Source organism: Pinus tabuliformis, chromosome 6 (assembly GCF_031772625.1).
Source record: "Pinus tabuliformis cultivar Carrire ecotype Pingquan chromosome 6, CPIR1, whole genome shotgun sequence".
NCBI classification, from domain to species: domain Eukaryota; kingdom Viridiplantae; phylum Streptophyta; class Pinopsida; order Pinales; family Pinaceae; genus Pinus; species Pinus tabuliformis.
The window spans coordinates 1,434,858,900-1,434,883,520 of record NC_142292.1 but is presented as its reverse complement, the minus strand read 5'-3'; positions in this window follow the sequence as shown (position 1 = coordinate 1,434,883,520).

Genomic DNA, 24,621 nt, shown 5'->3' with positions numbered 1-24,621 from the left:
TTTGTTTGAATTTCATATAGCCTTGGTGATGCACTGTTATTTCCTATCTAGATTATGTAAAATAAATATATATTTTTATGTATTTATAAGTAAATTATTTAAAGTAGACATGTGCTTGTAAGTTTTCTAATAATATGTGATAAGGCTACATAATAAGGTGTTGCGTGTGATATTTTGTTTAAATCTATCCTACCCAAAATGATCATTAATGGTCACAAGCCTAAGCCAGATACATCATGTCATTTAAATTCAAGAGCGTAATCCATATACATTGCATCTTCAACTTGAAGGACATCAACTGCACGATAGGGAAGTGGTGTGAAAGGCACCGTCCAAGTTTTCACGATGTTTGGTGTGTGACTGATAAGACCCATGAAACCCTAATATAATATATTTTCTCCATACCATTGCCTTCTATTTTCACTCTTATTTTACCATTTTAACTAACAACGTTTAAGAAACTATAAACTTTTCATAATTCCATTTATGAAATCCATGGTGCCATGGGGGTTTGTAGCAAGGACCTCTGAGATCTAGGTAAGACACCTGCAGTGTCTATTGTAGGAAAATAATTATGCGTTCTACTTATCTCTGGCCTCCCATGGTTAGACTATTTCGTATGGGTCTTCCATTTTCTCCTACTCCTATTACTGCTCCCTTTGTTGATGTCTCTGCTACATGATTTACACATAAAATACATCAGCCTCATACATAACATTCAAATATTTTTTATTAAATAAAAAATGTGTTTATTAATATGGAAACATAACTTTTAGTTGCCATATAAAATACATCAACCTCATGCATAACATACACATGTTTTTGCTAAATGAAAAATGTATCGATTAATATGGAAACATAAATTTCAATTATTTTTTTAAAGTCATCGGTGTACCAAAAACACATTCGCTCACCATTTCTGGTGCATTGTCAAACATAAACACACCGACATTGGTGCACACACATGTACGATGCACCACTATTCGTTCTCAAATTTAATTTTTCATAGTGGTGCGCCACATTTATGCATCAGTGTGAAAGTATAACCTTAGAACACCAGTACAAATTTTTCACTTTCTCAAACGTACTAAACTATAGCTATATTTCTAAATATTATTTTTGCGATGTGTTTGGTAAATATGATCGCTCTTGTGTGTGCAAAACATATCAAGCACACTACGTTTGTGACTTTCATGAAGGGGAATTTGTTTGAATTTCAAATAGACTTGGTGATGCATTTTTGTTTCCTATTTAGATTATGTTAAGCATGTATTTATTTTTATGTATTTATAGCTAAATTATTTAAAGTATACGTATCTTTATCATTGTGAACATGATACAATATTAACTAGGAGAAATGTGAAATATGAATTTTAGTGACTATTTCGTGATCAGTATGTGGAAAAAATAATACTTTTTCAGTTGTTAATTAAGAAATAATCAAATATATTATTTAAATATAGTATAATATCATTTTTGTATTATTTAAGTCATATTGAATATTAAAAAGAGTTAAATTTAAAATATTACAATAGCGAATAAAAAACCAAAATAACACCAAAATGTTATATCTTTATTACTAGAAAGAAGTCCACTTGTCTCTTTAAGGGAGAACTTCCAATAGAGAAAATCCCCAACTACAATTAACTTCACAAGATTTATTTTATATTCCTTTATCCGAAAATCTCATAACGTTAGTAATGCATTAAATTTTATAAAAATGGAAATTTTTAAGTTATATTTAATCTAAATTAATTGCGCCAAGAGGCACTACACAACTCAATATGGAAACTCAATATGGAAGAGATATTTTGACGTAATGTTAGATTTTTTATTTTATTTTTTTGGTAGGTGAGCACCCAAGGGGGGATTTGAACCAGTGATCTATTGCAAGGAGTGCCTTAACAGTGCACCCATTCACCATCAATCCAAAGCTCCGTGCGCAACGTAATGTTACATTCAAAAATAGTAAAATAATAATTTAAATGAACAAATTAAAAATAGTAATAAAAAAATTATTGAAGTCCATATATATATGTATATATATATGTATATATATATATGTATATATATATATATATATATATATATATATATATATATATATATATATATATATATATATATATATATATATATATATATATATATATATATATATATATATATATATATATATATATATATAAACTAACTGAAAGAAAAAAAAAAAAAAATAGATTTTTATGATGATGATGATGATGATGATCGTTAACGTCCGCTGAGACCAAATAATGATCTATCGGACCTAAAAAGACAAATTATTTATTTTGATTTAAGATTTTATTCCTATGCTCAAAAAGCTTGGAGAGAAGCCTCCCGAGCTCACTATAATTTTGGCATTGTAAAAGGCTAGGAAGGTCAGTATTGTAACAAAGGTTGTGAAATTGAGATCTAATGTGGTTGTATGCAGGGCACTCTAAGAGGAAGTGGTTTTCATCCTCGATGCTCCTATTCTCACAAATATGGCAGATCCTTTCCATCCATGGCGTTTTAGGAACTACCCAACGGCCAGTTTCACTATGGAGCTCATGAGAATTCGTTCTAATCTTTGCTATATTAATTTTCTTTTTTGAGCTAGTTAGAATAGAGAGATACTTTTGATCTTCAAGGGTGGGGTTGATGACCTTCTTATAATAACTTAATTTTCTTTTAGACGCTAAATCTTTCTCACACCACAATTTTTCTTTGAACTTAGAAGTAACAATATCTTTAATGTTATTTATGTTTTGCAAAGCATCATTCTCATTGATCTCCCAATAGTTTAACCAGGGCCTTGTGTCCTTATGCCATCCTCGGTTAAGCCTTAGGTGATTTTGGCTGGAATTTAAAGGAAGAAGTGTATTGAGTAGAAAAATATAATTTAATTTTTACTGCAACGAAGAATTTTTTTTTCACATGACAAGAAATAGTATTACTGATATTACATTATGCCTAATTAATTCTAGTTCCATTTACATGTGATATTTAAAATAGAATTACATTTCTAACAAAAAATATTCTACTCTCAACTATAAGTAAAATATTTCCATGTCCATATAAATAACATAATTTTATAGATACTTTATACAACAAAAATAAAGTAGGAGTGTTTGGAGACTTCCACAATTTCTCATATTCTTAGATATTTCCAGAATAATATTGTGTAACATGTGTGATACACGTAGTATTATTCTGGAAATCTCTTACAAAATATAAAGTAATTTAGATTGAAAATTTTCAATAAATTCACTTTAGTAAGAGAGATTGAGAGAATCCTTATTCCATTAATAGTTGCTTTCTATTTCAATATATGAGAGATATTTGTATTTTTTTCAATGTTTAATATGGATTTGATATGTAATATTTTAGAAAATATTAATAATAAAAATAATTAAATGTATACATACAGGAAAAAAATATGAGGGGGCATATTTTAACATTTTAATGTGGAAAACTTGAATTATAAATACAATATTTCACTATCAACTACATATATATTATACAAGATTACAACTATATTAACTCTAGATCTATCGAGCCCCACATCAAATCTCTTTGCACTCTAAAAGATGATTGCATCTCAAGAGATTTAATCCCTCTGGATGATTGGTAGCGGTCTACGATGGTTATAAAAATAATTGACATCAATTTTTTAAATTGAACAATAGATTGAATTTTGTAAACCAATATTGAATTAGTTAAATTATACTTTTGAATAATTTACTATTAATAATATTTTATATCAAAATTTGAATAAGTTAAACATTTTCTTCTTATTAAGAAATGACTAAATTATTTTACCGTTACTTATTTTTTGCTTGTGAGTTATCGAAATATTTTACTAATTAAGTTAGATTGAATATCAATGAACTATCTAAGCAATAGAAAAATATTTATCATAATTTTACAATCATAGTTTTAATCATACTAAACTTTGTAATTTATAAAAACATTTTAGCATTTTTCTTTACGTAAGTCATTTTGCATACAATTTCATATATAAAAGTTTGATACATAATATATTATAAATATTATTTCATAAAAATAAACACCATGATGATAACCATCTAGAAAACATCAAATCATTTAATATAAACATTCAAATTAATTATCATCATCTAATTATATACATCTCTAGCACATATAAACATGATTATCTAGTACAAAAATCTAATAATATAATAGGGAATCACCATTGTGATCAAATCTAACAAAACACAAACATTGTAATCTAACATCATCACCAAACACCTCCTAAAATTAATATAAATCTCATGTCAAATAAATTCTATCACATACACATTTATTTGCAAGAACATTAAATGAACATATCTAACATGACCTAACAATATACACATCAACACCAATATATAAGCTAAGTACATAAACATGAACAAAAAAAATGCACCATATATGTATATATATATATATATATATATATATATATATATATATATATATATATATATATATATACACACACATACATAAACAAGTCAAATAACTACATCAATTCAAGTAACTTCAACCAAATATATGTCATTGTACTACCACCGTAGTTTAGAGTAGAAGAAGACTGATGGTCAACTACTCCCTCAAGATCTGTTGAGCTTAACTAAGGTGGATAATGAGCAGGTCGTTGGTTTGCAGTAGAAGATGATGGATGACCAACTACTACCTCAACATAGTCTTTCCAACCCTTAAGGTGGAGGAGGGGAGAAGCATAAGGCACATCTTCTAGTTTTGGCATCTCCACATCAAGTGACTTGCGAGGAGGTGTGCTACTGGAAGGATCAATGCTAGCTTGATGGCCATGATCTAACGGGGTGGTACTACCAGAAGCATCATGACAACCACCCTCACCATAATGATCATGATCATTACCTCATCATCCTCATCACCACTCTCATATGATGTATCTATTTTTGCATGCCCTGTATCCCTCTTCGTTACCAGTAACCTACTAGCTCCGATGATAGGATGCATGAGAGTCATCATCTCATGTGGAATTTTCATCAAGATATCAATGAACCTAGTATCTACACTAATATCTTGAGCCCTCATAGGGTGGAACCCCTCGTCAATAAATGTTTTGGCTAATCTATCACAGTAGTCTACAAGAAATCGTAGACCAGCCTTATGTCCTTGGACACCCATGCCCCGCTAAGGATGTGCCTCACCCTCTTGGTCCTTGCCCATTTCTTCATTTCCTCCATATGGTGGGCGAGAAGCTATGTCAACATTGAATGTGGTGATGTATACAAAATATTTAGTACACAACAATAATTAGACAATTTCAATATTAAACAATTTAATAAAACAAGTTAAAGAACATGCAAGAATAAATTTTATTGTAATTAATTAAGACAATAAAATGAAACTAGATTATTCTAAAGAAAATAATAATATTACCTCTATCATCTAAATGCTCAGCCACTGTCAAGAGGATTTTTGGACACTATCTCCAAGCAATCCCCACATACAAAAATGCCAACATGATAAATGCGTGGTCATCCTCACTAGCTAGTATTGCCATTTCTTCTACAAAAATCCTAGTTAGATACTTCAACATGCCCCTTTTAGGCATCATCTGCCCCCACATGTGCATCGATACCTCAATATCGGACTAGGAGGGTAATGATTAAATGTGGTCGTCTTCACTAGAAGCATCTGAAAAGATAAGCAAAATAGCTCTAAACAAAAAGGAAAGGTCGTCCTCCCCTGTCTCAATGCACGAAATCTATCTAAACCCATGCAAAATTCCCTCAAAAAATGGAAAACTGAGTTTGATATAATGTGGCTCCTGAATCAAAGAATCAACGTAATACAGAAGAGGGAAACTAATGTTTTTCCCATCACTACTAGAGTGTGAAATTTTATTGAATAATAAACAGAGGCACCTAACCTTCTTTGTGGAAAAAGAAGAAATTCGTATTTTTCCACCACAGACATGAAAATTTTCTAGACAAATTGCATGAATCCCAACATATCTCTTGAGTGTACTAAATCTAACTCTCAGCTGCAATTCCATACAAAACATCAAAGAACTAGGAAAAATCCTCCCCTCTTGGATAGGCAAGTGATATAGTATATGTCCTCCTCAGTGGCCCTGTACCACACCCAAGGAATGACATGGAAATCATGATCTCATGAACTCCATCAATGGGTTAGATGCTCAAATAATACGCAGTGCTCCTTCGAGGATGTATCCTCCTGTTGATGCCTCGAAAATTGCTGCATCAACATCGGGGATAACCACCCGGTCCGGACCTTAAAGGCAGTTCCTTTTCCGTTTGGTGTGGTGGCTCCGACTAGATATAATGGGACCAGTTTCCCAATGATTGGTAAATAAGATGGATAAGTGGTTGATTCTCTGATATTTAATGATAATGGATGAATGGTTTAATCTAAAAGTAAAATTATAAACAACTATCCTATCCCAGGAAATTTCTGCTTTTAGCGTAACTTTTGATGTTCTTCATCCACAAATAGGCATATAGATGACTCTATTGGTAAACAACGATATTTATTCATATGATAATTACTAAGCCCAAATAGTTGAACAAAGTAATCAAGCAAACATTATTACACTATTCGTCATATATATCATAGACATAGATATGATTGAAAGAATAACAGTCCTTAGACATTCAATAGTGAAAAGTACAAGGATTGTTGTTAAAACACATACATATATTCAATGATAGCAAGATTTAAACAAATGCCGATTCACATAAAATAATGATACGAGAGCATAGATAATAGTACCATATGTTATTTGAATCACTCCTGATATCAATCGCATTCAAATTCCTTCTTCTAACTTAGAAACATTTCCACAAAAGGCAATAGTGCACATGTCATCAAAGCTTTCTTCATTAAAATTCATAATACTGGCCTAGTCTTCATAAAAAAATAGATCAGAAGCACAATAGTGTGACTTGCTGATTTCAGTTTATACAAAAACTGAGGACCCTTCCTAAATGCATGAAAGGGCCTATAAATACTAATTAAGCTAACTAATTACAAAATAAAAGTGTTGTTAATTGGTACAACTATATTATGAATATCTCCTCAAAATCGGCTTGTCCTCAGTCCGCAACAAGATTCATTGTTTCAAATGATCTCCCTTCGGCTTGAGCTGGCAGTTAGCTAACATTGGTTGCAATTCTGGAGGGCGACCTAGACGAGAATGCAGTTGGGCTGAATATGTGGCATCATGGATCTTGAGAATCATGCAACTGATGGTATCAATTAAACATTTGAGTGTAGCCCTCTGATTGTATGGCATAATTAAGAAAAACCAAGAGGAATCCGAAGTTAAACTTTGGATGCCAGCGATTAGTCTCCCATTCTTTTCCAATTCCTGATTGCATGTTTGTTCCAAGGCTTTGGCCAATGTCAATTTTCCTGGATTGCACTGTGAAATCATGTTAGACAGATAAAGAGTATCATTGACCAATTCAATTAAATTGCTAGTAGATAATCGACATCTTGAGGTTTCTCTTTCTGCCTTCATCAGTTGTGACTGCCATTCTAGGAAAAGGATTTCCTTGCATGACTCCAGAATTTTAGGCAGATTCGCGGCTTGTCCTTCATTGGAGTCTTGCCAAGCAGGAAAGCTGGTTAAGGTCTCATCGGCCTGTTCTAAATCCTGCCTGGCTTCAACTAATTTATCAAATTTTGATGTAGTAATCTCACAAAGAGGCTCAACCAGAGAAATGTTATGACATAACAGTTTTAGCTGTGTTATCAATGCCTTATTGATTTGTAGAGCTTCGGTTCTAAACTCTACTACTTGAGGAAGATTCTTGAACTTTTCTACTTCTTGTGACAGTTGAGCGATTTGCTCATCTTTATTCTTGCTCATTTGTTCATTCATCGCCTTTAATATGGCAAATGCTTCGAACAATTCCTTTTGTTTCTGCACTACACTCAAGTCTATCCTCTGTTTCTCTTTGAGTAATTGCTCATTTAATTGACTGTTTGTCTGTCGCTGTATTGATAGTTGTTGTTCTAACTGTTCTATTTTTCGTTGTGCTTCAGACACCTATGACTGCAATGAAACAATTGTTTGATCTTTTTCCTTAAGTAGATTGCTTACTTCCGAGGCCTTATCCATGGTGGCTGCCGAATAAGCCCCGGCATACTGAGAAAGTTTTGTAAGGTCATCAGAAGGGTTAAATTCCTCCTTCCACACCACATTAGCCATCTCTGTTTGGTCTGGTAAAAGGGAATATTGATCAAGTCTCCTCCTTTTCCTCTGTCTTTTCACCACAGCCCTGTGTTTGGGACTGTAAAAGACATCTAATGGTGGTATGTCTTCTATCTGCAAAACAATTTGATCGGATGGATCTTTAGGAATTATTTCTGCATCTTTGCTAATGGGTAGGCTGCTGGTCCCTTCAACTGGAACCACAGTTGTTTTTGTTTCTTGACCAACTGTTACTTGAGGTGTGCCGAATCCTTGTGAAGTCTCGGGATTGCTTATAATAGAGTCAAATTGTTGCCACTCTTTGAGGTGTTTGGGATCAATTTGAGCCTCTAGATCAATAACTTCACTGTCCTGCTTCTTCTCTTTCTCTTGCTCTATTTCCTGCTCTTTTCCTTTCTCTGGTTCTTTTCCCTTTTTGGGAATTTTCTCTGTAGCAGGAGGTTCATCAATAATCTTCTGTTCAGGCTCGCTTGACTTAGTTGCTGGTGTAGTAGCCAATAAGTCTAGAGGCAGATTTTGCAACCTCTGTTCTCTGATCCTATTGAATTCCACCAGTCCTTCATCATTATATTTCATATTGGCCAATGTTTTAACCCGAGACAGTGATTCTGCTGAAGAAAATAGGTCGTCAAATTCATCTTTTTCATGGTCAAACTTAGTAAGTTTGGCCTGTTCAAGCATATTATAGGCAACCTTCCGGGGATCGAATTTCCTGTTAGGGATGGTTGCAAGATTGAGCATATTTATTTTTCCTGTCGTCTTCTCAGCATGTTTGTAATCAAGTAGAGTATAAACACTGCATCTCAAAGGGAATATAGGCCATGACTTCTTTTTAGAAGTCCTAAGAGTTTTGGATTTTCCAGCTGTTGTTATTTGGTAAGCTAACTCTCGTGCCAACAGTTTATCAGGTACACACAATGGGAGGACATGGGGTCTTGTGAGGCTACCATACACCCTTATATATGTAAACTTGTCTTCCCCGAACCAATTCCCCATAGCAGTCAATTCAATCTCTGCCTCCTTGGAAATCCTTGGGGCAGGCTTATCAAAAATGGCATAATAGATAGGCAACATAAAACCATTACAAATTTGATACAAGTGGTCTTTATAATGTGCATTCCATAACATATGATGATAAATGTGGATTGGCTTAGGGTCCTGTGGTGTCGACCTCCACCCAAGTATTGGGTATTTGGAATTAAAGAAAAGCATATCCATAACATAATCATTGTAATAGAAGGGGGGAATAGTCCTGGTGGTTTTGCATGAATTGAATCTAAAATCAAGAATTACAAAGGCTAATTTATCGGAAAATATATTTGCCCAATCCATGACATAACTACTAATAGCTTCTTCCATTAGAGGAACCATTTCGATAGTAAACTTTGCTGAATCATGCATTCCCCATATCCCACACATCATTTCCCTAGTGTAACAGTAAGGAGATGACAAGGAATCCACAGAGTACATACCCGATGATTCATGTTTGTGCTTTGCAGGATTCTGTCTCCATTGTCTAATCGGGGCTGATTCCGTCTCATTCTCCTCTGCGAATTTCTCCAGAAAGGCTTTGTTGTATTTCTTTCCAGGTTCGGGAAAATGATACATTTTGCTTAAGTCATCAGGCTGAAATGAATCAAAAACTCTTTTGTCAACTATGCAAAATGTTCTATTTGAAACTGGAATTTGTTCGACCACCCATCTGACTACATCAGTTTATGGGAGAATTTTCTCCCGAGCTGCTATCCTATGCAAAAATGAGTCGACTAAATCTTTCAGGGAGGCTTATGATTTATTAGTTGAGCCTGCAGTAGCTTCTTCCGACACTTCCTCCGGTTCTTTTGCCTCAATTAAATTATAGATGCTTTGCCAGCTTGTATTTCCAAGGCCGAGACATGTAGTGTCTGAGATTAGGCCCTTTTCACTTGGTCCTGGGTTGCTGGTGGGCTGGACTGTTACTGCAGGGGTCACTGCTGCTGCGGATCTCTTGGATTTCTTTCCCATTTGCTTAAAACTTGTTATTTTGATGGAAATATGCACAAGGAATGAAACCAGCGGGATATAGAGATATAGATAACATGAGCCAATATGAAAGAGTTATATCTATTAGTGAATAATCAAAGATCATAGTGAAATTTCCGCAGATAAAATCTAAGTGGAAAATCTCGGCATAACTGCTTCATTAATTGGCCGCTTCACCTGTCAATCATGATAAGGGAGCTTTTAAATATCCATCATAACGTCTATATGGTGAATAATCGATTCAAGCGTGGCTTAGATTTTTGGCGGATAATCGCATTTGATGATTGGTGATGTGAAAGGGATGGTTTTAATAATAGTCCAAAATATCGTTCAATCACCAAAGGTGGTATAATGCATGCCAATCTTTAATATGATTAGAAACACACGCCTTGATTTAATATATCACAATCAAGAAAGGGCTCGGGTCACATTACTTACGCTATTGCGAAATCACCGATCGCCGATGGCGATATGCCTTATCGCATCGGAAGATTTGAAGGTGTCACAGTTAATGAATTGATTGCTACGGCCGATTGCCGATAGCGATACCTTTTATTGCATCGGAGGAATGGGGGGGTGCCTTATATATACGATGTGCTTTGCCTTTCCCCGATATCTGATAGCGATTTCCCTTTTTGGATCGGAGTAATTCAATGGGTCTTTATATGTGTTTTTCTTATTATTGTGATATGCGATCTTGTGATCGCTTTATTGTAATAATAAAAAGCTTTATGATTATTTAAAAGACCTATTTTATCATTGTTTGAAAGGTATATCACTTTTCAGTCAGACCTTTTGATGAGGGTTTTTTGTAATGATGAGTTAATACCATTTTATTCACACATCTATGTTTAGAAAGGACCCATTTCATATTATGATTTTTAAAGAAATGGGGGGTTGTTGTACAACAAAACAATTGGCGATTCACTGGGAGAAATAGTTATATCTGGGAAATGTTAAAATACTTAAACTTTTTTAATCTGAAAATCTTATCTGAGCAAAAAATTCCAATATAACTAGGCAAACATAAATTCTGAATGTAATGATAACTATTTCTGCTATTCTCTTCTCATGTTACAATTAAATACATTCTATGTTTTAAATTAGCCTTAATTGGTTGCTAATGATAAAACAAAAACTTTTCCAACTTAGCTTTATAATGACTCCTCTATCATAGGTAGAGCCTCTGCTGCCAGCAAACGTCTATAGTCTCAACAGGGATACCTTTTAACAATTTGATCGTTCATTATCCCATCCATTTCAGAGTATAATTAAAAAAGAATGAATCCAGAAATATGTTTTCATATTTTTGTATCATTTTTTCTTTTTCCTTATTTTGTAAGATAAAAAGCCATTGTCCTGGTTTGGTAGCCAGCTATTTGACAATGCCATTCACTGGTTGTAATTTAACTGAACAAGTTGGCTCGTGATGAGACCCCTTGTCTTATAATTATAAGCCATTACCCTGTTTTGATATGCAGTATTGGTAATGTCAGTTGAACTCTTTCCCTATGATCATGGTAAGCAGGCTTGTAATAAGACCTCTTATCTTTTATATCAAATATATTTTAGAATTACACTCTGAGTAATTATAACCCTTGATGAATGGGATGAACAATTTTCTCTTTAAGAGAAGATGGATGATAGGATAAGAGTTGAAGATGCTAAGATTGAATTAGTATCTGTTTTGTATTGATAATCGTTTTCAGGCTGCTTAAAAACATTAAAATGGTTTGTAGTACTTCTAATCCTTGAGAAGAGTTCACAAAAATAAAATGGGGTTTCAGAATCTAAATATACCTAATTTCTTAGAAATCTTCCTTTTGTTTAAGGCTTCCATTTTAAAAGCAAATATCATAACTATTTCTTTTGAGAAACTTTTTCAATATAGTAAAGACCAATGGAAGGCTAACTTTATTTTTCCAAAATCCTAAAAATCTAAGCTATGTACAGAAATTTAGCTGAAAATTGAATATTTACAAAGGGAGAAGGGGTTACCTCCTCAATTGAAGAATTTTTTCAAGATAAGGCCGTTAACAGGAAGAGAATCTCTCTTTCCTGATAGATCTTGCAATATGAAAGTAGAAGGGCCTATCTTCTCATTGATTTGAAATGGTCCGAGCCACATTTTCTGGAACTTTGTGTGTTTTCCTTTATCCTCATGGGCTTTGTCCCATTTCAAAACTAGATCACCAACTTGTAATTGTTTTGAACTGGTTGAAGTTGTATCAAAAGATGACTTGATAATTTGTTGATTTTTTGCATGTATAATTCTGGCTTTTTCCCTTTCTTCTTCTAGTTTCAAAATTTGATCGTGTCTTAGTTGAAGAGAAGATGAGGGACTTTCTTCAATAAACTGCACTAAAGCTAGGGATGGAAGCACTAAATTGGCTGGTATGATAGCTTCCTTTCCATACACTAGATTAAATGGAGAAGTTCCTATAGAGGCTTTTTGAGTTATTCTATCAGCCCATAGTGAAAATATCATAGATTTATGCCAGTTTTCATGATTCCGTTCAGTAGTTCGCTTAGTAATTCTAATAAGGTTTTTATTGGTGGATTCTGCCAAACCATTACCCTAAGGGTAGTAATTTGCAGAATACCTCAATGTAAATCCCCTTTTGATAGCGAACTGAAATATAGAATTTCCAGAGAAATAAGATGCATTATCAAAAACAAGAGTGTTCGGGACACCAAACCTGGTAATAATGAATTGGTCTACGAATTCCATAATTGCCTCAGAGTTCGTTGTCTTTGAAGGAATTGCTTCAACCCACTTAGTAAAGTAATCAGTGGCAGTAAGGATATACTTATGCTGTTTGGATGAATGTGGAGTGGTTTCTCCAATGATATCTAATCCCCATTGCTCAAACGGCTGTTCAATGTTGACTGGTTGCAAAGGGAAAGCTGGCTTTCTTTGTCTTCCACTGGATGTTTGACAACTTTGGCATTTCCTTACATATTCATGACTATCTCTGAACAAGGTGGGCCAATAATACCCAGCATGAATGGTTTTGTGAGCTGTGGTGTCAGCTCCAAAATGTCCTCCTACTGGTCCATCATGAAGTTCCTGCAAAACTTTTTGTGCTTCAGGTTTTTCTAAGCATCTTAATAAAATTGAATCATAATTTCGCCTAAACAATACATCATCTGCAATTGTGAAGTTTTTTGCTTTCAATCTAATGGCACGTTTGTTTTTATAGGAGAGATTAGAAGGAGTGTACCCATTTTTAAATAGAAAATCAGATCTGTATATTACGATTCAGGACTTGTGGTACTTATCTGATTGATTTCTTCAGTATCCTCTGTATTTTCAAGTTCTTGAATGTTGGATGCTCCTGCTAACAACCTGCAAAAACCTTGGCCTTTGACAATCTTTGCTAGCTTGATTTCCAAGTCATATTCTTGTAATGTTGTGACCCAATTTGCTCTCTTTTCTCCTAATTCCCTTTGAACTAGTAATTGTCTTACTGCTGAAAAAGGAACTATAACTTTTGTGTGAGCTTTTAAGAGGAAGGGCCTGTAGTGTTTAATGGCTTTGTACACAGCAAAGGCTTGTTTTTCAACTTCTGAATAATTTAGTTCAGCACCTTGAAGATTTGAGCTGTAAAACGAAATTGGTGCTTCCAAGTTTTGATCATTAATTTGAGTCAACACTGTTGCATATGACGAAGCAGATGCGATGGTATATAGTATGAAATGAAAAGAAAAATTGGGAGTGCTTAAAGTAGGGGCATTAATTATTGATTGTTTAATGGAATCAAATGCCTCTTTTTTTGCAGATCCCCATTTAAACACCAAATTTTCTTAATCATCATTTGCAATGGTAAAATAATCTGGGAAAAATCTGGAACAAAACGTTTAGCAAAGTTAATTTGACCCAAAAATGATTGCATGGATTTTTTATTATGAGGGAATGGAATTTCAGAAATCTCTTTAATTCTGTCTAGATCAATATAGATACCATCTTTTAAAACAATGAAGCCTAAAAGTTTTCCTTGATTAAGAGCAAAAAAGGACTTCTTTGGATTAAGAGAGATACCATATCTTCTACAATGTTCAAAGATTTGTTTTAAGTCATGTAAATGATTAGACATTTTCTTGGAAAATACAGTAATATCATCTAAATAGACAACTACTGATTTATTGAACAATCCTTTGAACGCTATGTCCATGGCTCTCTGAAATGTAGCTCCTGCATTGATAAGTACAAAAGGCATTTTGTGGTAGGCATAAGTTCCCCACTTAGTTATGAAGGTAGTTTTAAGCCTGTCATCAGGATGGACCAGAATTTGGTTATATCTTGAAAAACCATCTAAAAAGGAAATTAGTTCTGAACCAGCTACCGAATGTAGTGTCTACTCCATAGTAGGTAAAGAGAAGTTACCCTTTTGTCTTGCCTTATTAAGATTTATGAAATCGATGCAAATCTTGATATCACCACTTCTCTTTCTAACAGGCACCATGTTGGAGACCCAATTTGAATGTCTCATAGGAAAAATTATCTTAGCCTTCAAGAGTTTATTTAACTCAGCCTTTATTTGACTCTCTAGGTTAGGATGAATCTTTCTTAACTTCTGTTGCACTGGTTTTTGTTCAGAAAGCGTTGGAATAGTATGTTGAATGATTGATGCATCGTATGTTTTCAAATCATCATATTTCCAAGAAAAGAAATATTTGTTTTTTGTTAACAGCCTAATGAATGTTGTTATTTCTTCTAAAAAATGTCCTAGTCCCAAATTGATGTTTTGAGGGTTTTCCTCAGTACCTAAGTTTATCAATTCAAATCTTAAAGTGGAACTCTGGAGTTTTGAATTGGTCACCCATTTAAACCTGTCTTTAATATCATAAAGATCTTCAAGCTTGACCACTGGTTTTGGTATTGAGTTTTCCTCTTGCTTTTCTTTCATCTGAAGGTCATGATCACTTTCATCAATGATTTGGTCATCGTAGGACTTATCAAAAGTCAAGAAGTTTAAAATGTCTTCATCATGATTGAACACTCGCCAATTGGTGACATTATCAGGAATTGATGGTCTAAAAATTAACTCTATTGAAAATCTATCTGGGCTGTAATCTTCGGATGGTAGGAGTCTGGAAGCAACATTAGCTAGTAGGTATGCTACTGCATTCTGGGACCTAGGGATGGGAGAAATATTGAATGCTAAAAATTGAGAGATGAGTTCCTTTACCAGAGACTAATAGTGTTTGAGATGACCAGAAAGGCAATGAATTGAATTTCTAACCTGTTTAATAACAATTTCTGAATCACCACACTTTCAGATATTGAACCTTCAGACCAATTGCTTTGTAGAGTCCTTGAACTAGGGCCTCATATTCAGCTGTGTTGTTTATGCATTCAAATTCCAATCTGCATGATAACATAGTTTTTTCTCCCTGAGGACTAACTAAAATACATCCTGCTCCTGAACCTTCACTAGACTTAGACCCATCAAAATATAGTGACCAAAATAAAGAATTATCAACAATTTTATTTACAGTTTCCTCAACAACAATAACACATCTTGACCTATCTATTTGTGAAAAGTTTTTGATCTGAGATGTGAAATTATTAAGTGGGAAAAGAGATGGTTGGGCAGTGAAATTTCCAAAGAATGATTCAGATGAATAATTCCCCAAAATATTGTTATTCAATGCTATTGGTTGATTTTCTTGTTCAAACACGGTAACTGTATGGGTCATGTGTTTCTCTCGATCGATCTTGATCTGATTTGGCTTTCCTTTATAAGGTAACCACATATGGGACCAATCGGTGGAAATATAACCATGGAGTTTTTCAGACAAATCTCTACTTAAAATCAACCCATAGAATTCAGGTATATCAGCGATCAAAATATCAATTCTTTAAACCACTCTAGGATCAGCTGATAACCTAAAAGTTACTGAGTTGATCTCCCCTAAAACCTGGACCTCAGTTCTATCCAAATGTACAATATGAATTGCAGATATTTGGGGTTCTATGTTCAGTTTTGAACAAACTGAAGCTGACATTATATTAGAGGAAGCCCCTGAGTCAATCAAACAGTTGTGTAGATTTCTATTATAGATCTTATAGGTTAAGAGGAAAGGAGGAGTATGAGAATTTGATCTATCCCCAATTAAGACTGCATCAGTAGCTTCCACTCTATCAGGAGGTGGTTGGCCTGAATCATTAGCAGCTTTGGACAATACAGCATTAGGAAGAGGTGAAGAAGGAACGACATTTAACTCCTTAAGAAGTAATTTCTGTTGATGTTTGAGCTTGCTAAGTTCAAACATAGTAATATTCGCCTTAGTCTTCTTCATATCTTTGATGATATTGTAGTCCATGGAATCTGACACTACCAATGTCTTAGATGTTGAAGGTAGATTTGAAGATGATGGTTGATTTTGGGATGATATCGCTGCAGCTTTCTTTGTGGGAACCTTTTCTTTGGTAGTAGTGGAACCTGCATTCCTTTTCTTCGAATTTGTCTGAACAGGTTCAGGAGTACCTTTACTTCTGGTAGTCACAGGGAAAGCTTCTTGTTCATTTTCTGTATCGGAGTTAGGTAAAATAAAATCCCACATCCCATAACATTCGACAGTCTCCTCTTCTTCGGGTTCCTCAGATGGCAAGACTGTTTCATCTTCTTCTTCTTCTTCTTTAGGATCTGAATCTGCGTTGGATATAGCATTTGGTGGTTTTGATTCAGGTTTCTTAAAATTTCTAAATGGCCTTTTTGTTGAGGTTTCAGCTACTTGCTTCTTGATTTCGACCATTTCATTTGACATAGTCTTGAGGACTTTTTGTAAACCTTCCATATCATATGGATCTTTAGGGGTTTTCTTCTTTGAATCATCCTTGAAAGAAACTTTTTTGGATTTTCTATCTTCAAGAGCAGCTTTCTTTTCTAAAGCAATAATACGTTTCTCTACAGCAAGCGCCTCTTTCATGTTTTCAGCTAAAGTTGGTTTTGCAGCCCTGTCTACGAAAATAGCTATATTTGAAGGTAGGGTTGTTATATACCATTCGCTTCTGATTTGCTCACTTGGTTTGGAGGCGGTTGGAATCTTATTCAAGAGTTTATTAAATCATGAGTTGAATTCCTTGATAGGTTCTTTAGACTCTATCCTAAGATTGGAGAGATCATTGATTAATGTTGCTAAAGATCTATCATCGCCATACTTAGTAAGAAACTATTCTTGGAAAATGTTCCAACTAGTAATGGATCCAGAGGGTAGGGAAAAATACCAAGACCCAGCTGATCCTTGCAAGGTATAAGGGAAAATCCTAATGACAACATCTTACTCTGTCACTCCTTTCAAATTAACTGATAACATGAAATTATTAATATGTTCTTCGGCTTGTGTTCCAGCATTTGGATTAAACTTGGGTAACCATTTTTTAGGAGAATCAGGCAATGGGTGTAATGGTGCAGGCATGGTGACCGCACCAGGACTATTCCATGGATTCCGAGCCATTAAAAAACTAGTAGCGGATGATATTGCTAATGAAATTCCAGATGTTTGGGAAGGAGTTGATATTGAGGATTCAATGGGTTGGGATGTTGAAGTTCCTGATCCTTGTTGAACAACAATATGTAATGCAGGAGTGGATGACTGACTTTGCGCTGGTGAAGATGAGATGGAGGATGATGATGAGAAAGTTTCATTGTCAAATCCTTCAGTATTCTTTTTTTCCCTTTTCCTTTTAGGTAAAGGCAACTCAGTAGGTTCAATACCAAGCTTTCCGCTCTGAAGTCTGGTGAGAGGGTGAGGTAGATTGAATTGCGAAGTCTCACTGCCTTGAGATACCTCAGACTTCTGTGGTGATATCGAAAAGCTTTGAAGTTTATGAATGAGAGACTGAACTTCAGGGGACTCAGGACTTAATCGTTCTGAAGTATGGTGGGTTTGAGCAGTGGTAGTTGAATCCTCTTCTTCTCGTCTGAACATTGGAGTTCTAGCATGCAAACGAGAGGTCCGAGGTGAGGTGGAGGGAGATTTACTCTCAGAATGGGTTATAGGTTTGGGTTTTCTCACCATTCACAGTTCATTCCCTCCTTCTAGTGCCAAAAATTTTGATGCCTCAAAAATCATTGCATCAATATCGGGGATAACCACCCGGTCCAGACCTTAAAGGCAACTCCTTTTCCGTTTGGTGTGGTGGCTCTGACTGGATATAATGGGACCAGTTTCCCAATGACTGGTAAATAAGATGGATAAGTGGTTGATTCTCTAATATCTAATGATAATGGATGAATGATTTAATCTAAAAGTAAAATTATAAACAACTATCCTATCTCGGGAAATTTTTGCTTTTAGCGTAACTTTTGATGGTCTTCATCCACAAACAGGCATATAGATGACTCTGTTGGTAAACAAAGATATTTATTCATATGATAATTACTAAGCCCAAATAGTTGAACAAAGTAATCAAGAAAACATTTTTACACTATTCGTCATATATATCATAGACATAGATATGATTGAAAGAATAACAGTCCTTAGACATTCAATAGTGAAAAGTACAAGGATTGTTGTTAAAACACATACATATATTCAATGATAGTAAGATTTAAACAAATGTTGATTCACATAAAAGAATGATACAAGAGCATAGATAATAGTACCATATGTTATTTGAATCACTCCTGATATCAATCGCATTCAAATTCCTTCTTCTAACTTAGAAACACTTCCACAAAAGGCAATAGTTCACATGTCATCAAAGCTTTCTTCGTTAACATTCATAATACTAGCCTAGTCTTCATAAAAAAATAGATCAAAAGCACAATAGTGTGATTTGCTGACTTGAGCTTTTAAAAAAACTGAGGACCCTTTCTAAATGCATGAAAGGGCCTATAAATACTAATTAAGCTAACTAATTACAAAATAAAAGTGATGTTAATTGGTACAACTATATTATGAATATCTCCTCAAAATCGGCTTGTCCTCAGTCGGCAACAAGATTCATTGTTTCCGACGATCTCCCTTCGACTTGAGCTGGTAGATAGCTAGCATCGGTTGCAATTCTGGAGGGCGACTTAGACGAGAATGCAGTTGGGTTGAATATGTGGCATCATGGATCTCAGGAGTCATGCAACTGATGGCATCACTTAAACATTTGAGTGCAGCCCTATGACTGTATGGCTTAATTAAGAAAAACCAAAAGGCATCCCAAGTTAAACTTTGGATGCCAGCGATTAGTCTCCCATTCTTTTCCAATTCCTGATTTCATGTTTGTTCCAAGGCTTTGGCCGATGTCAATTTACCTGGATTGCACTATGAAATCATGTTAGACAGATAAAGAGTGTCATTGACCAATTCAATTAAATTGCTAGTAGATAATCGACATCTTGAGGTTTCTCTTTCTACCTTCATCAGTTGTGACTGCCATTCTCGAAAAATGATGTCTTTGCGTGACCCTAGAATTTTAGGCAGATTCGCGACTTGTCCTTCACTAGAGTCTTGCCAAGCAAGAAATCTGGTTAAGGTCTCATCGGCCTGTTCTAAATCCTGCCTGGCTTCAACTGATTTATCAACTATTGATGTAGTAATCTCACAAAGAGGCTCAACGAGAGAAATGTTATGACATAGCAGTTTTAGCTGTGTAATCAATGCCTTATTGATTTGTAGAGCTTCGGTTCTAAACTCTGCTACTTGAGGAAGACTCTTGAACTTTTCTACTTCTTGTGATAGTTGAGCGATTTGCTCATCTTTAGTCTTGCTCATTTGTTCATTCATCGCCTTTAATCTGGCCAATGCTTCGGACAATTCCTTTTGTTTCTGTACTATGCTCAAGTCTATCCTCTGTTTCTCTTTGAGTAATTTCTCATTTAATTGACTGTTTGTCTGTCGCTGTATTGATAGTTGTTGTTCTAACTATTCTATTTTTCGCTGTGCTTCAGACACCTATGACTGCAATGAAACAATTGTTTCATCGTTTTCCTTAAGTAGATTGCTTACTTCCGAGGCCTTATCCATGGTGGCTGCCGAATAAGCCCCGGCATACTGTGAAAGTTTTGTAAGGTCATCAGAAGGGTTAAATTCCTCCTTCCACACCACATTAGCCATCTCTGTTTGGTCTGGTAAAAGGGAAGATTGATCAAGTCTCCTCCTTTTCCTCTGTATTTTCACCACAGCCCTGTGTTTGGGACTGTAAAAGACATCTAATGGTGGTATGTCTTCTATCTGCAAAACAATTTGATTGGATGGATATTTAGGAATTATTTCTGCATCTTTGCTAATGGGTAGGCTGTTGGTCCCTTCAATTGGAACCATAGTTGTTGTTGTTTCTTGACCAACTGTTACTTGAGGTGTGCCAAATCCTTGTGAAGTCTCGGGATTGCTTATAATAGAGTCAAATTGTTGCCACTCTTTGAGGAGTTTGGGATCAATTTGAGCCTCTAGATCAATAACTTCACTGTCCTGCTTCTTCTCTTTCTCCTTCTCTGTTTCCTGCTCTTTTCCTTTCTCTCGCTCTTTTTCCTTTTTTGGAATTTTCTCTATAGCAGGAGGCTCATCAATAATCTTCTGTTCAGGCTTGCTTGACTTAGTTGTTGATGTAGTAGCCAATAAGTCCAGAGGTAGAATGTGCAACCTCTGTTCTCTGATCCTATTGAATTCCACCAATCCTTCATCATTATATTTCATCTTGGCCAATGTTTTAACCTGGGACAATGATTCTACTGAAGAAAATAGGTCGTCAAATTCATCTTTTTCGTGGTCAAACTTAGTAAGTTTGGCTTGTTCAAGCATATTATAGGCAACCTTCCGGGGATCGAATTGCCTGTTAGGGATGGTTGCAAGATTGAGCATATTTATTTTTCCTATCTCCTTCTCAGCATATTTGTAATCAAGTAGAGCATAAACACTGCATCTGAAAGGGAATATAGCCCATGACTGCTTTTTAGAAGTCCTAAGAGTTTTGGATGTTCCAGTTGTTGTTATTTGGTAAGCTAACTCTCGTGCCAACAGTTTATCAAGTACATACAATGGGAGGACATGGGGTCTTGTGAGGCTACCATACACCCTTATATATGTGAACTTCTCTTCCCGAACCAATTCCCCATAGCAGTCAAGTCAATCTCTTCCTCCTCGAAAATCCTTGGGGCAAGCTTATAAAAAATGGCATAATAGATAGGCAACATGAAACCATTACAAATTTGATACAAGTGGTCTTTATAATGTGCCTTCCATAACATCTAATGATAAATGTGGACTGGCTTAGGGTCCTATGGCGTCCACCTCCACCAAAGTATCGGGTATTCGGAATTAAAGCAAAGCATATCCATAACATAAGCACTGTAATAGAAGGGGGGAATAGTCCTGGTGGTTTTGCGTGAATTGAATCTAAAATCAAGGATTGCAGAGGCTAATTTATCGAAAAATATATTCACCCAATCCATGACATAACTACTAACAGCCGCTTCCATTAAAGGAACCATTTTGATAGTAAACTTTGCTAAATCATGCATTCCCCATATCCTACACATCATTGCCCCAGCGTAATAGTAAGGAGATGACAAGGAATCCACGGAGTACTTACCCTATGATTCATGTTTGTGCTTTGCAGGATTCTATCGCCATTGTCTAATCGGGGCTGATTCCGTCTCATTCTCCTCTGCGAATTTCTCCAGAAACGCTTTGTTGTATTTCTTTTCAAGTTTGGGCAAATGATACATTTTCCTTAAGTCATCAGGCTAAAATGAACCAAAAACTCTTCCGTCAACTGTGCAAAATGTTCTATTTGAAACTGGAATTTGTTCGACCACCCATCTGACTACGTCAGTGTATGGAAGAATTTTCTCCCGAGCTACTATCTTGTGCAAAAATGAGTCGGCTAAACCTTTCAGGGAGGCTTCTTATTTATTAGTTGAGCTTGCAGTAGCTTCTTCCGACACTTCCTCTGATTCTTCTTCCACAATTAAATTATAGATGCTTTTCCAGCTTGTATTTCCAAGGCCGAGACATGTAGTGTCTGAGATTAGGCCCTTTTTACTTGGTCCTGGGTCGCTGGTGGGCTGGACTGTTACTGCAGGGGCGGCTGCTGCTACGGATCTCTTGGATTTCTTTCCCATTTGCTTAAAACTTGTTATTTCGATGGAATTCTGCACAAGGAATGAAACCAGCATGATACAGAGAAATAGATAACATGAGCCAATATGAAAGAGTTATATCTATTAGCGAATAATCAAAGATCATAGTGAAATTGCTGCAGATAGAATCTAAGTGGAAAATCTCGGCATAACTGCTTCATTAATTGGCTGCTTCACTTGTCAATCATGATAAGGGAGCTTTTAAATATCCATTATAACGTCTATATGGTGAATAATCGATTCAAGCGTGGCTTAGATTTTTGGCGGATAATCGCATTTGATGATTGGTGACGTGAAAGGGAGGGTTTTAATAATAGTCCAAAATATCGTTCAATCACCAAAGGTGGTATAATGCATGCCAATCTTTAATATGCTTAGAAACACGCGCCTTGATTTAATGTATCGCAATCGGGAAAGGGCTCGGGTCACATTACTTACGCTATTGCGAAATCGCTGATTGCCGATGGCGATACGCCTTATCGCATCGGAAGATTTGGAGGTGTCACAGATAATGAATTGATTGCTACGACCGATTGCTGATAGCGATACATTTTATCGCATCGGAGGAATGGGGGGTGCCTTATATATACGATGTGCTTTGCCTTTCCCCGATATCTGATAGCGATTTCCCTTTTCGGATCGGAGTAATTCAATGTCTCTTTATATTTGTTTTTCTTATTATTGTAATATGTGATCTTTCGATCGCTTTATCATAATAATAAAAAGCTTTATGATTATTTAAAAGACCTATTTTATCATTGTTTGAAAGGTATATCACATTTCAGTTGGACCTTTTGATGAGGGTTTTTCTAATGATGAGTTAATACCAATTTATTCACACATCTATGTTTAAAAAGGACCCATTTCATATTATGATTTTTAAAGAAAAAATTTATTAAATGGGGGGTTGTTGTACAGCACAACACCTCCACATAGTACTTGATTAGGCCTACATTTCTTAAGAGTCCTTGAATCGTTTTCATAACAGGGTGAGGGTATAAATCCCTCTCCCTCTCTCTACCCTCCCATGTTTGAATCATATTGTATGGGTTCAAATACTACTACTCTTGTTGCTGCTCCATTTACTGATGTATCTACTACATTATTGACATATAAAATACATCAACCTCATATATAAAATACAATTTTTTTTATTAAACTAAAAATGTATTTATCAATATGGAAACATGGCTTTCAATTAAAAAAAAAATCGGTGTTCTCAAATCACAGTTAGGCACTAGCTCTGGTGCACTTCCAAACATAAGCACATTTACATTGATGCACACATAAGTATGATGCACCTTTTTTGGTTCACAAATTTTATTTTCCATATTGGTGCATCATAGTTATGTGCATTGTCATAGTCATAGTCATTAACCTAGGAGACTGAAAATCCTTCCCCTGAGATTTGGGTCCTTTTCCATTTCCATTTTAATGAAGGGATGGCCCTATATCCTCCTTAAGGTTAATATTTAACACTTGGACCTCACTTCATCATATGTACCTATTGATCCAATAACAAGACAAAGAGAAATAGTAACAAAGTAAACAAACATAACAAAAGTGTACCTAATGATGAGGTAGGACTCTCTATCTTTTCTAGAGATGAGAATGACTTCTTCATTGTCCTCTACTACCTCCCTCTTGGAGTTAACTCTTGTTGCACCAACTCCCTATGATAGTTAAGTCTCCCATCAATGTTCTACATCATGATGATCCTTGAGAAGGATATTCTTTCTCTAAAAACATATTTATCAAAGAAGTTAGAAGTATTCAAATATTGATGCAAGAAAAATGATAAATCTAAAAAAGAGCAAAAATAAAATTTCTTGAAAACACTTATTTTTAATTAAGATTAACAACTCCCTCTTGATCCTGCACCATGGATAATCAACTATATGTCAAATACATATGAAAAAGAATAAATTATTCCTCATGAACACCATCACTACCCTTGCCCTCTTTCATTTGAAACCAAACCCAACTTATTAATATATTGGACTTGTATCATATCATCTCTAATTTGGTAGGATTAATTTCATCTAAGGTTTCTCTACATCTAACATAACTACCTAAATAACTAAATGGCTTCAAATTGATTTTGTTATGAAAATTTTGATCATAGCAGAGCCCCCTTTGCATATCAAGTCCATTCCTAAGGTTTCTCCCAAACCCTAGGTTATGTTAGAAAAATCAAAGGATTCTTAGGGTTTTCTTAAAACCCTGGCATTCTTTTAGGTATCTACCATCTTCATTCCTTTCATTCTACTTTTTTCATCA